Genomic DNA, 18244 nt, shown 5'->3' on the forward strand with positions numbered 1-18244 from the left:
ATCTAGATAACATCCTTGTAAGCCACACTTGCATGCTGTGATTGCATGTACATTTCCTTCTTATCCCACCATTTGACTAGAAGATTCCTGTCCAGTCATGCCTGTTTCCTCCATTCTCTTATGCTGCGGGATGGAGAGCACTTGTGGTCTGAAAAAGATGTTCCTAAATAGTTGCTAGCTATTCTCCACACGTTTGTCCCTAAGGCCATTTTCCCAGGAGATCCCATTCAGTAATTCCTTAAATAGACTGAATTTTTATCTTCTCAGTTTCAGGGTCCTGACTTTGCTTTTTGCCAGGGCCCAGAGCAGCTCAGACAGCTTCCAATCTTAGTCTCTTTAATGATCTCTCTATTGGTGAGCACCAAATCTAGTAACACTATTCATTTGACCAGTTAGTCTAATACCTGCGCAAGGATGTTAACCTCATTGCACTCCAGAATTGCCGGTGACCATGCCTGCTGTATTGCTTTTCCAGCAAACCTGAGTATTTGAAATCCCCCATCAGGATAAGAGTGATTTCAAGTGTGATACATCTTGTAACTGAAGCAAGTAGTAGACCTAACAAGTAGTAGACATCAATAGAGAGCTATCATTTCTTGCCCAAGACATGAATGCAGGACCCCAGCAGGCTGCAAACATCTCTAGAGGTTTTATGAGAGTCTTATTTCCACACTAAGTTCTGCCTGGCACCAGAAAAAAAAGTAGTGCCTCTGGATCAGAAAAAAAAGTAGCAACTCCCTTTAAAATGTGTATCTTGTTTTTGCATCCAACTATCGTTTTCTTTTCACATGGTCAAAAAGTACCTATAATTATCTGACTAGTTCTGCTGTCTTTTCTTTGCCTCAGAAATGTCAAAATGTGTACCGTAATGGTTCCAAAGCTGCTCAATTACATGTGATTGCTTTTGTTCATTTATATTCTACTACACATTTCAGATCTGAAAAATCAATTCTAATGGGAGTCAAACAAGTATTTCTCGATGTTCAGATAATCAGAGTGACTACATTCTAAGAGAGCACTTAAAATCTGTAAAGAGAATATTTCTGTAACTCTTTCTCAACCATCTTACTTTTGGAAGAATACCCTTTCCTGATTCAAGAAGTCTATAGCAAATCTCTAATGTATTACCTAATTTATTTCTATTCTTTCATCACTTGGGGTTCTTGACATCCAGGGTGATTACTTCAAAATGCTTCTTTGAGCTTTGATCTATACATATTAGTTAAATGTCAGAGAAAATAGAATATTTAGGAACTGGAGGGATTAAAGCAATTCAGTAAAGCCAGAGAAACTTCTTCCAAACGAAGTTGGTGTACTCTCATGAGATGGTTTCAAAGTTACATAGAACATAAATAAGGGTGTATGTGTTTGCTCAGTTACTTTGTAACAGGCACCTCGAGTACGTCAACCACAGATACAGATATGTACAACATGGCATGAGATGCTTGTGGTTGCTCGAAGCTGGATGCTGCATTACAGCACAGAACTGAGATCTGCAGGGTCTCCTGTTGAGTGGCAGGCAAGGGAGCAATCCGCCAGGAGCACACCTTTCAGCCACATTCCAGAGTCCTCAGTAATAGCCCTCAAAGGACATCTTCCTTCCAGCAGACTCTACCATGAGTCTAGCAGGGGCAGGATGGCTTTTTTCTCCTAACTCCAAGCAAGCCATCCTAGCTAGAGTTTTCCCATCATGGGGAAAAACTTTTTTTTTTTTTTTTTTTTTTTAAGATTCCCTTTGTCCTGAGGAGCAGGAGATTTTGTGGAATGAGAATGTTGCCTTTAGGGCTCACAGCATCCCTTCCCTACTCACCCAAAGTGCAAAAAATTCTCATCTCAGAAATAGGAGTAAGGAATCAGCTCTTTGAAGTCTTACATCTGGAATGAAAAATCCCTAGAAATGAAAACCAAGCTCTATTTCCTTTCTCATCTGAAATCATACTGCATCCTTATCTTTCCCCAACCCAAGGAATTTATAAGCAGTTCACACTGTGGCAGAAGATCTATCAGCAGACAAGGCTCTGAAATCCACTCACTCTGTTCACAAATATGTCATACATTAAGGCTCCATTGGAGTATCAGGAATAGTTTCCTTTCTTTAAGATTTGTATTTTTCTTGTATTGTAGCAAATTTGAAATACATAGAATCATTTCAACAGACACATGATTTAGATAATGATCTTTTCTTCACTTGTACTGATATCTTCCTTCAAAAGACAAATTTAAAATGTGGCTATGATTCCACTTGAGTGTCTGATCAGAACTACAGAGCATGACATTTCACACAGAAATGGCTTTTCAAACATTTGTATGATTTAATGTGAAAAATTTCCATTATCCCAGAGGAATTTTATGGAAGAGTGGAATCTCAGGAGCATGAAATCAATGAAAATGGAATGGAAATTTTTCCCCCCACTATATTTTTCACATAAAAATATCCTCTCTCTTTTAAAGACATAAAGGCTAAAAGCAAAATCTAATAAGGAAAGAAATAAAACCATGTGTAACAGTTAGAATTTAGGCATTTAGCAAATCTTATGTTTATAAATTTCTGAGCTATTTTATTTTGCAATATGCGGTGAATAATTGATTTATCTCCACATTTCCAGTAATTTGTTCCACATTATGTATACTTGCTCTATTATTTCCTTTTCAAAGAAAAGCCAGTGAAGAATTGACTGATATACTTCAGTTATATTTATGCCGTTTTCTCAAAGATGAATTTCATGGACCACACACTTTCTTGAATTGAAAGACCATTTTTCTATTTGAGAAATAACATACATAAGTGTACATATGTCTTTTTTTTTTTTCACTGATACTGTTATTTTCTGTCTCATTCTTACAATTACATTGGTGAAAAGCACTCCATGGTATCTGTAAAATTTACTGTACATATATAACAAGCAATACTTTGCTGTCTTACATGCTGTAACAGCCAAGAAAATGGAGGCTTGTATCATGAGGCCAGTAGTTATGTATCTATTATCATCCCATGAAATTGAACATTTTTTGAAAGGTCATGGAGAGGTGCCTGAGAAGAGGAAAAAAACTAATTTCACCTCAGTCTTCAAAAAAAACCTAAGAACAATCCAAGAAACTACAGGCCAGTCAGACTCATCTCCGGCCTGGGAAAGGCAATGGAACAACATGTTCTAGAAGCCATCTCCAAGCAAGTAGAAGAAAGTTACAACGAGTTGTCAACACAGATTCCTCAGTAGGAAATCATGCATGAGCAATCTGGTAGCTTTCTATGATGTCATGACAGGCTAGTGAGGAGAGCAGTGTTCTGTGCTTGAGCAAGGTTTTCAGCACTCTCTCACAACATACTTGTAGGTAAGCTTAGAAAATGTGTAATAGATGTATGCACAGTGAGGTAGACTGAGCACAGGCTGAGGCTGACTAGCAGAGCTCAGAGACTTGTGATCAGTGGCACATCTCAGTGCCATTCAGAGTCTAATTGGATGCTTGTAACTAGCAGTATTCCTCTGGGGTTGATGTTGGGTCCAGGGTGGTACAACATCTTTATCAATGACATGGATGGATGGAGTCTATCCTCAGCAAATTAGCTGATGATGCAAAGCTGAGAGGAGACATAATAGAAAGGTTGTTCTTCCATTCATCAAGACCTAGACAGGCTGTAGAGTTATTTGGAGAGACACTTGGTAAAGCTAAACATAGTAAGTGTAGAGTCTTGCATCTGGGGAGGAATAACCACATGCATCAATACAGATTAGGGGTTGAACTGCTGGAAGAATGCCCTGTGGAGAAGGACTTGGTTGTCCTGGTGGACAACAGGTTGGCCATGAAACAGCAGTGTGCCGTTGTGGCCAAGAAGGCCAGTGGTATCCTTGAAGATCAGAGTAAGGCCAGAAGGTTGAGGGAGGTTATCCTCTCTCTCTACTTTGCCTTGAGGTCACTTCTGCAGTACTATATAATGTTCCGGCCTCTTGAAAGTCAAAAAAAGACTGGAGAGACTGGAGAGAGACTAGAGAGAGTTCAGTGGAGGACTATGAAGGCAATTAGGGATCTAGAACATCTTTCTTATGCGAAATACTGAGAGACCTGAAACTGTTCAGGCTACAAAAGAGGAGACTGGGAAGGCTTATCAAAGATTATAAATATTCTAAAGGGCAGAAGTTAAGTGGAAGGGGCCACACTCTTTTCATTGGTATACATATACTCAACAAGAGTACAGGCAACTCAACAAGGCAACAGGCACAAACTGGAGCACAGGAAGCTCCACACAAACATGAGGAAAAACTTGTTTTAGGGCTAGCTACAGAGCACTGGAATGGGCTGCTGGAGGGTGTATTGTGGAGTCTCCTTCTTTGGAGATGCTCAAGATTCTCCTGGGCACTTTCCTGTTCAACCTACAATAGGAAATATGCTTTAGCAGTGGGTTGGACTATATCTCCACAGCTCTCTAGCACCTATGATTCTGAAATTCTGTCATTTTGTGATTCAGTGATGTAGGATGGCCTTACTGTATATTCATTTCCTTTATTTTCCCTTTCTATCAAGTATAAACTGCAAATGTTGTTGAAAGTTGTTACTGAAACAATATCACAATCAAATCCCTTTAAATAATTACATTTATCCCAAATAAAGATGAATAGCAAGGCCCATCTACATATCTATTTTTTAATGTTATACTTAACTAAAGTTAAAATGGAATCCAAAATTAATACTGTTTTATTTTTAAACTGGTCTCCATTTTACAATACAAAGACCTCTTTGAAAATCCCCTAGATTTTATCTCACGAAATGTAACTCCATAAATGAAAAAAAAAAGAAAAGAGTTGAAAACTGCATGTGGTCTTTTTATGTGATTAAGCAAGTCAGTAGAATGCCATTCAGCAGAGAAACATTTGGTTACATGTGTTATAGTCTGTCCTAAATTATAATCTAGCAGAACAATTTGACGTATATCTCACTTGTTATCCCACTTCAAGGCTTACTGATACATTAAGAAGCATGAGCTTTCTAAAGAGAATAACTCAGTTACTCTTCAGATCTGTATATAGGTAATCTGCAGAGAAAATAGTGGATCATGTCACAAACAGTCTAGTAAGGTCTATCTTCAAGAGAAAACCATAAATGTTTAGGAAGTGTGTACTTTTAAGACAATAAATTGACTCTTGTAATTACAAGGCAAACTGTTATTAAATTTGGGCTAGATTCCAGTGTTGTCTCCAGAATGCCAAACCACTGTGTAAATTTTGGGATGACGTAGATAGAGTAACTGATGAAAGATGCCTTGAATATATGCAATGTAAAGAGGAACAAATCCTGACATAAATTCAAAATTCCTTTGAAGAATTATTCTACATCCATCTTGCTGCTAAAGTAGAGCAAAGAGTGTATGACTTCCTGATGCTAATAGTACATGTACATCCTTCTATTAACCAGAAAATGAATCTAACATTTGGAAGCCTGTCTCCAAAGCAAAACTTGCATTAGGACCTCAACAGAATTAGTCTGGAAACTCTTCTTAATTATCAAATCCTTATGTCAGTTTATTTAACAATTCTATTTGGATAGATTTTAGATTATTCAATTTTAGATATTGAAAATTTTTACTATCTATATTTCACTATTTAATAATTCATTTGATAATTCTATTTAGACAGAACTTGGAGTGAATTCCAGGTGAGAATTATCACTCACGTAAAATAAGAAAATAGAACAGGAGTACCTGGAAGCATGGAAATCACTGTTTAAAAAGAAATGCATAATGTCCCATAGATATCTTTATACGACTGGAACTAAAAAAGCTAGCAGCTGCAGAAGTTGAACTATACCGCTCTCTTAGATTTAGAAAAAATGCGAACCCCTATCTGCTTCTGTTCCATCCTGTGAACCTGATTACATGTGTTTGTCAGGCATCATGATTCATGACAGACAGCAGAAAGAATGCATGTGTGCTGTGCTGCTGTGGGTTGAGAACAGATTACAGTATTTAGATAGCTTTTATGTCCGGTAACATACTGACAACACTATGTGTCAGTGTCAGGCTTAGGACATCGTAGAGAGGCTCTGTTGGACTAAGAGAGAGATCGATAAAGATGAAACACTCTTCCTATATGTGTAATTATTATCAATATGACAAATAATCTGCAATCAAGTTTAATCTATCCTTTACAGAAAATATGGGGCTACTCTCAGAAATTTTATATACCCATTAAGAAGGGAATGTTCAGATTCTCTATAAAATACAGATTTCTTCCTTCTAGCTGTGTAACACAAAAAGGCACAGCTTTGACTTTTTTCTCTCATTGTGCTCACAGAGGTTTGGCACTTAGATAACAAGTAATGCTGGACATCCCAGAGCAGGGACACAGTCTCTTGTCTGTGAGGTGTCAGGGCAGCTTCCGCAGCCTGTCCAGTGCTGCCACAGGTGGTGGCAAGAGCACACAGAGCAGGCAGGATCTAGGGCCCTTCATGAAGTAAACGCCACGTAATACCTTAGTTTTGCATTGTTCAAACAGAATCGCATTTTCTTTGCATGCCACTCATATTCTGTATGACCCCAAGCACTATTTATTAATGCCTGGCTGAAGAAGGACTCTTGTTGCAATCATCTGAAGAGGACAGAGACAGCACATATCTCTGAAAGGCAAGATGTGATCTCTGGAATTAAACAAACCTAACCTAAATAGCCGATTTTAATACACATCTTTGGCTGTGAAAATTTAACAACTTATTTTAGGCACGGGGCAAAAATAGGAAAAGATTTAATGCAAAGGAAATGTCTAGAGGAAAAGTTAAGTCACAAAAACAGGACATTTTCAGAGCAAAACTATCCTTGCAATAGTTCCCCGGACCCTTCTCTGGTGGCTGCCTCAAGCAGAAAAGTTCAACAGGACAAAGATCAGACAGATTTGGAAACAGAAGTTGTCAACGGCACTCTTTAACATTCTTGATATCTTTCTTCTAGCTCAGCTTGGTGCTGCCATCATCTTTGGAATCACCTCATGAATCACTCTCATGTTACCTTGCAACTTGGCAGCTCACAAGATGGGGAAAGTGAAAAATTCCTGTGATGTGCTACTTGCTTTAGCATCCACCCAGATGCATTCCTTACATTTTACCTTCTTCCTGGTACTAACTCACTCTACGTATTTTGCATACAACTACATAATTAACTGTATAATACAGTTCAACATCTTTAAATTTAACTGGAATCAAGAGAGTTTTATTAAGCTTTGTCTCTGTTTGGAATGTGGATCAGAATGTTGGGCAAAGGCAACATGGTTTTGACTCTAGAAGAACTTTTCTGTATCAAAATCACATCATGGTTCAACTTAGGAGCCATCAAGATTTTTACTTTAGCAGTTTTTGCAGAAACCTTTGTCCCATTTCCCTTAGTAATGATTATTTATTCATCATGATTGATTATAACCAAGCTCTGTCATACTGTTTTTATACAGTAAACAAATAATTTCTTTTCCTAACTGCTCCCTTTCTCACCTCACAGACCCCCACAAACCATGACAAATACATTTCTGGTTAACATTTCTCTCACCCAAAAAAGTCACCAGGTTGATCTGAGAACCTTTTCAGCATTTCAAAGTCAACTTCCATCAATATCACTGCCAGCACATTACAAGGGCTTCTTGTCGATTTGCAGTTGCACTGGGGAGATGTTTTGATTCTTGAATTAGACTGTGCTCTCCCAGAGGTTCCAGGCTTTCTGGCTGAAAGATGAAGCTTTGTGTGTTAGATTTCTGCACAGAAGATCAGTAATTCACACCACAAACTGTGACTCAGTCCACAGGTTTTGAAATCAAACCCAGTGCATATTTTGCAGTGTTTGGATGCTTGTTCTTGAGAGAGTGTGTAAGGATGAACATATTTTCAATTTCTCTGTTTTGCACACTCTATGTGATACTCATAGTATGCATAATAGGGGGAATACTCACAGTAATGCATAAGAGCAGTCTGGACTGTCTATATAAAAGTATCTGAATATTTGATACCTGTCATTACAGTCATGCTTGAGTTCATACAAATCCTGCATTCTGCAGCATAACATATGCAACACAGGGTGCTGCATTAAACAAAGCCACTTGTATAGGGAAAAAATTGTTCTTTTCTATGCAAAGTCAATCAGAAGTGAATATGGATCTGAAATAATGCTTTAACCCCAGTAACTCTTTAGGATCCCAGTGTATCTTGAAGTCATTGTTTCAAATTCTGGGCTATAGCTGATGCTATAGTCACAGAGTCAGAACAGGCAGTTCTGAGAAAAGCAGCCTTCTTAGTGCTCACGTGGGAGTTTTATCCTAGGACTGACCACTTGAAATGATAAGTGCACTAAGCCTCACATAGGAAAGCATATAATAAGAAAATTATCGCCACAAATCTACTGCTGTCTTTGACAATCTACAGCAAAGCCAGTACAAGTAAGCCTAAAGCTACTTAAAAAAATACTAATTTAAAATTACAGATTTATGGTTGTACACATAGAGCTATTAACCTTGCTTTACTCTTCAGATGTACAGAAGGATTATATTTTGTATGCATTTGCTTCTCCCTACCTCATAATGATTGATAGGTTTGTTAAAATGTGCTTTCTTTCCCCTTTGCCTTTCAAAGGCCTGCTATGCTCCTTTTTGTATGTGTGTCAGTTCAAGCTATAGCCTTGCAGTTTGAGTTTATCTTGGCTGTAAAACACAACCGTAATTTACATGCTCCCTTACTCAGCGCTCCTCTGAGGCCCTGCCAGCTGTCTAGCCAGCAGTTTAAAGAAAGGGCTGTAATGAGCATGAGTGTGTAGTGGGTAAGAGAAGATACACACAGGACACAGCCATGTTCCTGTTTCCTTAGGTGGTTGTGGTATAAATGGAACTACAGCAAGCTGTCATCATGGTGAGATTACCTACACATACACCACACACTTCCTCTGGTGGATTTCACACTCCTTTCTTTCATTCCTCGCTAAAGAATAGCTTTAAAGAATGAGACAAAGCCTGCAGCAGCTGTTCTGTGATATGGAACATGAGTTATGAGTGTAAAACCTTGCTCACTCCTACATTTTTCCCCTTTTTCAAGAAAATGTCCTATGAGCAGACAGACAAAGCCTGATGGTGATCTTGATGTACTTGACATGGGGTTTGATTTTAGCTTGCTTGAGCTCTAATTTTGATGTAATACAGTTGTGAGTTTTATTTCTTCCATAGATGTGCAGCATGCTTATTTAAACTTTACCATCACTGTAGTGTTGAAAAAGAAAGAAAGCAAGGAAGAAAGGAAGAAAGGAAGAAAGGAAGAAAGGAAGAAAGGAAGAAAGGGAGAAAGGAAGAAAGGAAGAAAGGAAGGAAGAGAGAAAGGAAGGGAGAAAGGAAGGGAGAAAGGAAGGGAGAAAGGAAGGGAGGAAGGAAGGAAGGAAGGGAGGAAGGAAGGAAGGAGGGGAGGAAGGAAGGGAGGAAGGAAGGGAGGAAGGAGGGGAGGAAGGAGGGGAAGAAGGAGGGGAGGAAGGGAGGGAGGAAGGGAGGGAGGAAGGGAGGGAGGAAGGGAGGGAGGAAGGGAGGGAGGAAGGGAGGAAGGGAGGGAGGAAGGGAGGAAGGAAGGGAGGAAGGAAGGGAGGAAAGGAGGGGAGGAAGGAGGGGAGGAAGGAAGGGAGGAAGGAAGGGAGGAAGGAGGGGAGGAAGGAAGGGAGGAAGGGTGGGAGGAAGGGAGGGAGGAAGGGAGGGAGAAGGGAGGGAGGAAGGGAGGAAGGAAGGGAGGAAGGAGGGGAGGAAGGAGGGGAGGAAGGGAGAAAGGAAGGGAGGAAGGAAGGGAGGAAGGAAGGGAGGAAGGAGGGGAGGAAGGAGGGGAGGAAGGAAGGGAGGAAGGAAGGGAGGAAGGAAGGGAGGAAGGAAGGGAGGGAGGAAGGGAGGGAGGAAGGAAGGGAGGAAGGAAGGGAGGAAGGAAGGGAGGAAGGAAGGAAGGAAGGAAGGAAGGAAGGAAGGAAGGAAGGAAGGAAGGAAGGAAGGAAGGAAGGAAGGAAGGAAGGAAGGAAGGAAGGAAGGAAGGAAGGAAGGAAGGAAGGAAGGAAGGAAGGAAGGAAGGAAGGAAGGAAGGAAGGAAGGAAGGAAGGAAGGAAGGAAGGAAGGAAGGAAGGAAGGAAAGGAAGGAAGGAAGGAAGGAAGGAAGGAAGGAAGGAAGGAAGGAAGGAAGGAAGGAAGGAAGGAAGGAAGGAAGGAAGGAAGGAAGGAAGGAAGGAAGGAAGGAAGGAAGGAAGGAAGGAAGGAAGGAAGGAAGGAAGGAAGGAAGGAAGGAAGGAAGGAAGGAAGGAAGGAAGGAAAACCTGGCTCAGTGCAACCCTTCCACTTATATGGCAAAATATTTTCTTTCCCTGTAAACTCTGTAAAAATCAAACTATCTAATCTTTTAATTGGAAGGTTTGGCAAACCAGTGAAAATATTTGAATTTGATTCTTGAAATATTGCTTAGTAAGCTGAGAATTTTCATCTCATAGAAGACTTCTACGTTGCAGAAATCAAGTTCTCCCTCAACCATCAACAATGCTGCATAACTTCTAATTGGTTTTTAGCTGGAGTATCACTATGCAGTGCAGCAGGACAACAAGTAATACTTGTAAAATAAGGCAAAATTCCAGGAAATGCTGGCATCATCTGGATTATGGCATAGCATGAGGTATACAACACTTTTATTAGTCTTGCACATGAGATACTATGGAAAGGTAAATGCCCCTCAGTCACAACTTACAGCCTGCACAATTTCATAATGTACAATGTGTTCTGGAGTATCTGAATGCACAATAATTAACAACTAATCTAGGGTGAAGCTAACTAAGCTTCATTAAATAGAGGAATTATACATAGAAAACCCACAAGTCCGTACATATTTTTTGGAGCACAATTTAAAGTGTGATCCCATCTGGAAGATCTTCACTCTTATGCTGTTTATTTTAATAAATCCTGGATAAGTAGTCAAATGTAACAGAGCCTTCCCTCAAAGCGCAGTTTTCACTGTGACTGAATAAAAATAAACCTACAAGTGCATGATCTCAACTTTCATGAAGCCCATGAACAGGTTTGTTTAATCATAAAACATAGTGTCCTAGAGGGGTCACAAATCTAGAAATATAGTCAGGAAGTAACAAAATAAGATTCAGTGTGAAAAAAAAATTGAGTTAATGTGTCTGAGGGAAAATAAATAGAAACAGATATTCAGCAGGAGGAAGGTACTTGCAAAACAGTGAAGGTTAAAGAGTTCAATAAGACAAAAAGAAAACTGAAAATAGAACGGTGGTGGTGAATGTGGTTGATACACTTTTAGAAACTATATGAAAAAGCCACAATTTCTTGTATGAAAGAGCTGACAGTCTTCTGTATATCATAGGTATGGCAACTGAGATAAAACAGATAGCAGTAGCAATGTCAGACAAAGCTCAGAGAAGTTGCAAAATTCCATAAAATATAAGCTTGCACAGCACAAGTTCTTCAGTTTCTTTGGTGGAAATCAATTAGACTATTTCCATGGACTTAAAATGCAGCAAGATCAGCTAAATCTCAAATAATGGCTGCTATCATTAACTGTAGGAAATAGCAGGGAGAATCAGGCCAAGAAATGACTTCCTTCCTCTTCATCCTCTTCTATCTGCAGGAGACTATACAGTGGTTGGTAGAATGCAATTTCATGGAGTTCTTGAGCAAAGAAGGTATAATTACGATTCAGAAGATGGAAGAAAGATGAAGTAAAAGTAGATTGAATATCAGGATAAATTTTCCTACTCTGAAATCTAATTCAAGCCTCTTAGAACACTTGGAAGAGCGTACCACCATCTGTTGGATAATTTAAAACAAAGGAGTATAATAGAGTTTAGCAATCTGGAGGACAGTTCTGACTACAAGTGTCTCATACCATATTAGTCATTCAGATTGTAATGTGAGGTATTTGCATAGCAGAAATTGAGTACATTCAGCTCTCTGCTCTAACTTATTAGCCTTCTTTGAGCTTTCAAAGAGCAAGTAGATTCCCCAGTATTTTGCCTCAGCCAAGGCTCTTGCACAAAGGCTCCTCCACAATTTTAGTAATTTCACACCATTTTGTAATTTGGTGGTTCTCTCTTCCTTGACAGCAAAAAGCAACAAATGTCAGGGCATTGCATGTACTAGATCAGTGCAAAAAGAATGAGATACAGGCTTACGATACAGCAGTTTTATTAAAACTTCTTTCCTGCTTTTGAATAATTGAAGCAGCCAAAGTAGGGTTGAACGTCATGAAAGAATGACAGTTACTGTCATTTTTCTGTGGTTCATCATCTGTTTTTGTCTGTCCTTATAAACCCTCAGAATTCATCCATCCACTAACCTTGATCTCTTTCTATGTTTTGGAACTTCTATCCATTCTGGGTGGATTCAAACTCTGAATCCATTCAGAGGTGCCTCAAACTTTGCTCCATCCTTACAGATTCTGCCTGTCTGGTTTATGAGTAAAGAAATAACATTAATGATAAATTACATACCAGCTGCTCACTATCCACAATTTTATTTTCACTCGAGGAAAATTATGCATGATACACTTTTTCTTAGCGCATATTTTCCCCTTTTTAATCAGGAGCAAGCTGGGAAAAATATTCATTTTAAAAACTTGTTAGGAAGACCATAATTCATTGAACAGGAAGATGGTAGTTCTAGACATGACAAGGCAATTTATAAGTTCTTAGCAAATATGAGGTATAAATCACTGCCTTCTTCAGAAAGACCTAGTTTGTGTTTTGAAAATTTTACTTCAGTCAACTAGCAATTTTAACTTTCAGATAATGTTGATGCATTGGAAATGCTTCAAATGCCTATTTGTTTTATAATCCATACTCGTGAAAAAAAAATTCAAGGAGAAATGTCTGAGAAAGTTCATCTAGAATTTTCAGTCACCGTTCTGATTAGAAAGGTTTTGGTTTTGATTTATTTTTTTAATGGAAGCTGAATTACAGAGAAAATGGCAATCATCAAAGAAAGAAATGAGATAAGGCCTTTGAAAGAAAGCCAGTTTCATGCCCTACAAGTACACTGTCAAAATACATGATTGGATGAAGAGCAGATGTCAAAATAGAAGCACCAAAGTCAAGGCAGCAAGCAGAGAACAAAAGAGATAGAGTATTTTTAAAAGCATCAGCCACTTTTCAAACAGCTACCAGCTAAGTAAGCTGCTATCCCCTGGTAGTTGAGACAATCCACACAAAGGCTCTTGACAGGATTCTGAAACAAAAAATAATAGAAGTTGCAGAGGTGCCATTAGCCCTTTCTGATTGGAAGCAGATTGTGGCCCTGCTCTGTTCTCTTCCCCTGGTGCATTTTGCCTCTTCGGCAGCCAGCTACTCTTTTCAGGACAGCTCTCATGAACACTGAGAAAACTGCATTTGTTCTCAATCTCTGTGTCCTGTATGGAGTGCAGTTTTTAGACTTTTTCATAGTCTCCCAGGGTTGGTTAAGTTTTACTGATGTATTTAGGTATTCAGTAGAGGCTGGGACTGTTGGATGGCAAATTTAAGCTACTACCAACATGCTTGCTTTTCACATTTACCTGTGGTGCAATTCTATACATATTGATAGCAGTGGATTAAAGATTGAACTTCGCCACTATGGAGAATTTCAGATTCATTCACCCATCTCCTGCCGGGTTTACACAAATGTTTGGTTTAAGAATTTGGAAGCCAGCAAACACAGAAGTTCAGCTTGGCTACTCAGTTACTGCTCCGGAGGCAAACAAAAGGAAGGAAGTGAACAAATCGGGGGGGAGAGACAGATTAAGTTACCAGAGAATTTGACCCTGAAGGTTCAAGAAGTAAAGTCAGGGAAAGCAGAGGCACTAGTTAGTTGGAAATTCCTTTGAATTCCTTTAATCCCTTAGGTCAATTTAAAGGGAAATGGTCTGACCGTTCTGCATCTGCTAGTGATTGAAAGCAAATAAGGAGCATTGTGTGATTTCCAGTTCAAGAAATATATAATATACACAGCTTTTATGAAAGCAAATACAGCAAATCTCAATTGACCTAGCCTGACTAATAAACCCTGAGATGCCTCTAACATATGGGAAGCTGATGCTGATACAGACTGCCAGGAATAATAATAATAAAAAAAAAAAAAAAAAAAAAAAAAAAAACAGAGTGAGGGAAAGAAAGAAAAGGAAAAATAAAATCTCTCCAAGTCTCTAAAGTGAAGAGAGGGAAAAAGGGAAATAATTTATTGCAGTGAATATTTCTGGCTGAAACTCTGTAATCCCCAAATTATCTTCAGTATTTAGTCTGTTATAATGTAGACAGGAAAAAAAAATGTAAAGAAAGAAAAACCTAAAATCACACCCTACTGGGCCTCTCAAATTAAGTCTTCTGCTACATGCCTGTAACTGGAAACAATCTTCCAAGTCTTGTTTATGTAATGACACCATACAATAAAAGTCTGGTTGCAGAGGGAAGCTTTATTGGCCTTCTTAAAAAATACTGTTAGTGTATAGCTCTGGAAATGATCCCATTTGGGCTTGTAATACACAGTGATTAAGGGTTAGACTGTATCTGTAAAGCAATAGCTTGTCCAGGGTGTCCATTAACACAAAGACGTGCTTTCCAGAGACAACACACAGCATTCTGTCCCCTGTGGACCCTTTGCCTTTTCCCTTTGTGGCCTCACAGCAATGAACCCAAACCACCTGCTCCAGGGGTATCCTTTCCTCATGCCTGGGGCTCAAGAATTCTGTTTCTGAGGTCAGCCTTTATGCAGATGGTCAGAGGAAAGACTTTCCATGTCATTTCATTGCTAAGGTCTGCAGCAACACGTGTGGAATGAAACACGTAGTGCCAAACTAGCAAACATTGCAAAGCCAGGATCAGACTGTGGATGCATGAGCTCCTGATAAGTTGCTTTTATATACTTGATAAGTGATATTAAACTGAGCTCCTTTCAGAAAAGATTCTCCAGGCTGCCAGTTTTATAACAAAGATGACTCCAAATATCTGCTCCCTATTCCTGCCTGACCCTTTCTTTTATATTAGCTACATTTGTAGACTCAGTAAATAAGCAGTCATTTTTCCCCCCGACTGTGTTTAATTAGAAAAGACTCTTCCTTCCACATCTGTGTATGTGCACTTCATGTTCCCATAGCATATTATTATGGAGCACATCAGTCAAGTACATGAACTGTGCATCTGGCATGAGGCCGGACAGCTTTGGCTGTGCTGCTCAGAAGGATAAACACGGAATCAACCAACCAACCAACCAAACAAACAAACAAAAACCAAATTTGATAATTAATAATAAATCCCTGCAATTTCTCTATTTTATACTGGCATGGCTCGCATAACATTCCCAATTTGAAGAAAGATAGGTTTTGTAACAGTGATTTTGCAACAGGATTGCTCTCTTTTAAATGAATAATTTCTAATTCTTTGAGACAAGTGTTACATTCTGAAGATCTTATTAGAGGCTCATGAGATAAATTTGTCCATTCCTTTTAGTCTCGTTGAATGGTTCTGGCAAGAGAGTAACAGAAACAATAACTCTAATTACAAGAAAAGGATTTGTAATGTTAATTTTAAATGTTGAATACCAAAGCCTGCTGAATTATTTTTCTTCCAATTCAAAAGGTTGTTCTGGTTCTTCATAACATTCTAAACTATGCCTTCACATCTTCATGCTACTTCATTTTCTACATACCCTCTTTCCAAATTCTTCTAAAGTGAAGAGCATGTTTGCAAACTTAAATCTCATTTAAAACAGGCTGATATAGCAAAGTGGTGTGAAGGGAAGTACCCTCTGAAATCTTGTTCAAGAAAAAGAGATGACATACAAAGAGAATCACAGAATCACAGAATGGCCAGGGTTAGAAGGGACCTCAAGGATCATGAATCTCCAACATCCCTGCCACATGCAAAGCCACCAACCACAAAAAAAAGAAAAAGCAACAGAAAACTCCACAAGTGTAGTAAATGGGGGGGGAGGAGGGGGGGAAGCACCTGCAAAACACCTACATATCTGAGGGTAAATTAGTATAATATACTGATTACATCTCTTACAAGGCATAAATTAACAATGTGATAATAATAAAACTATTCTTAGTACAGAGGTATGTGTAGAAATGTAGGAAATTGTATTTTCAGGAATTATTTAGTGAAAGGAGTTCGAAGATGTGAATAATACATTTAAAAAGAAGCTTGAAATATCCCGCTGTCTTCGCTCTTGCTCTTTCTCTGTACGTTTGGAAACATAAAGCATGAGATTAATCAGCAGTGAGTCAGCTCCTGCAACTGCATGAAATCAGAAACCATATATATGCTGGAGGAAAGGAAAAACAAGCAAATAAACAAGCAGAGAAATAAGGGAGAAAACATCAATTACCAAACTTTTGTCATACAAGCAGATGGATGCAGAGTAAGATATGTTTGCAACTGGACATTCTTCTGATGACAACAGGAAAGATCTGAAATTGCAAAGGAGCTTAATACCAACAAAGCCAAGCAAAGCTAGAGTAACTGGAAAGACATTACAAAGCAAAGACTGTCACATGCTGCTTTGTTATTTGAGTCTGTTGATAATAAAAAGGAGTTGCACATGTAAAATTAAAACAAAAACAGAAACAAAAACAAAAAACATACAAACATACAGATGGTTTTTCTTTTGCCAAAAGCTTATTCTGGATGATGTATTGTTAAAAAAGGCTCTAGTTCACTTATTTTAACATCTAAGCATGAAAGATTCAGAAGATGATAATTTGGACTTCCTTTTTTAATCTGCATCCTTCTGTATCATTAGTTGTCTGCAATTTATAACTTTATTAAGAAGGGATTAAATGTTAGATTTGGATCAAAATTATCCAATTTGTTTAACATTTTAAGCTATCTCAAAAAAAAAAAAAAAAAAGTATACTAACTCTAAGAAAAAAACAGCATTTTTATGGGATTTTTTAAAACAAAAATATGGGCATTTCTGAAATATTTTTTCCTTCCAAAAATATTGACAAATTATCTACATTTTAACATGAAGAGCTTTTCCTCTTGGTCCTCTTGGTGTCTTCTTGGATGCATTCAGCACTAACAATTACATAATTTAAGTCTTCCATCTCCACTTCCATGGCATTTGAGAAAAATTCACAAAGGCTAATATGGTAAACATAAAACCAGAGAAAAAGACCAGTAAAAATTATTAGGAAAAAAAAAAAAAAAAGATCAAACAAATAGCAACAAATGTCCTGCAACATAAAGACACTTACAGTTAATTACATATTTTTGCCAAATTTGGATTGCCAGCGAACCAAAAAAAAATCCGAATTTGGATTGCATAAACAGGATTTACAGAATCATACTGGATTATGGAGCTAAACAAAATCTGTGCTATCCGTGGCACAGCATGGCCATTCCTACTATTCTATTTTATTTTATTTTTAAGAATAAGGAGAAAATAAATAAATGAGTGACTAAAACCAAGAAGAGGAATCTAAATGTAAGTACAGAAGGATCCACAGGATACTTAATGACATCAGTATTTATGCTCATTTTTAAAGTAGTAAATCAAGTGTTTATCAAGATTTAGAACTTTTTTGAAGGTTCCAGGTAAGAAAAAATCTCCTCCAATGTGCATCTGTTCTTGCTTGTGTGTACAATTCATGGTCTCAGTAATACAACTAACATGTCTTGACATGGATGAAGTGCTGAGGAACTAGTGCTACAAAAGTGATAGTGATAGGTCTCTAATGAAGGGCTTTTGCACCAAAAAAACATAAACTTTCCCAGACTGAATAAGAATGCCTTACAATAGTGTTTGCACAGAGAAAAAGATTCTGCCCAAGGACTGATATTTGCACAAAAAACTAATGACAAATTCTTAAAGAGGTCCTCCATAATGGTACATGTTACTGAACTGAAGATGATATAGCAAAGAGCTTGAATACTAGCAATACTGCCAAGAATGCCTCTAAACAGTTCACAAGCAGTAATGAGTCTCGGAGCACGGGTGAAGGAGTCATAGGCTTAGAAGTTATTTTCATTAATTCTTTCAGCAGTGATCAAAAGACCAGGCCAGGACAGATTCATTCTACAGTGGGTCTACACAGATGATTCACCCAGAGAGCTTTAGTTTCCTTGACTTTGGGAAGATGCTCCATGAATGGAGGGTGGATTCTGTCTCATGAACATCTTTGTTCACTAACTTTACAGAAAGGAATCTTCAGGAATGACTGATTGGAAACAGTGAAATATAACAATTTGGCTAAAATCCCTTAAAGCAAGAAGAATAAAGTTATTTAT

Source organism: Tetrao urogallus, assembly GCF_951394365.1.
Source record: "Tetrao urogallus genome assembly, chromosome: Z".
In the NCBI taxonomy this organism is placed as follows: Eukaryota; Metazoa; Chordata; class Aves; order Galliformes; family Phasianidae; genus Tetrao; species Tetrao urogallus.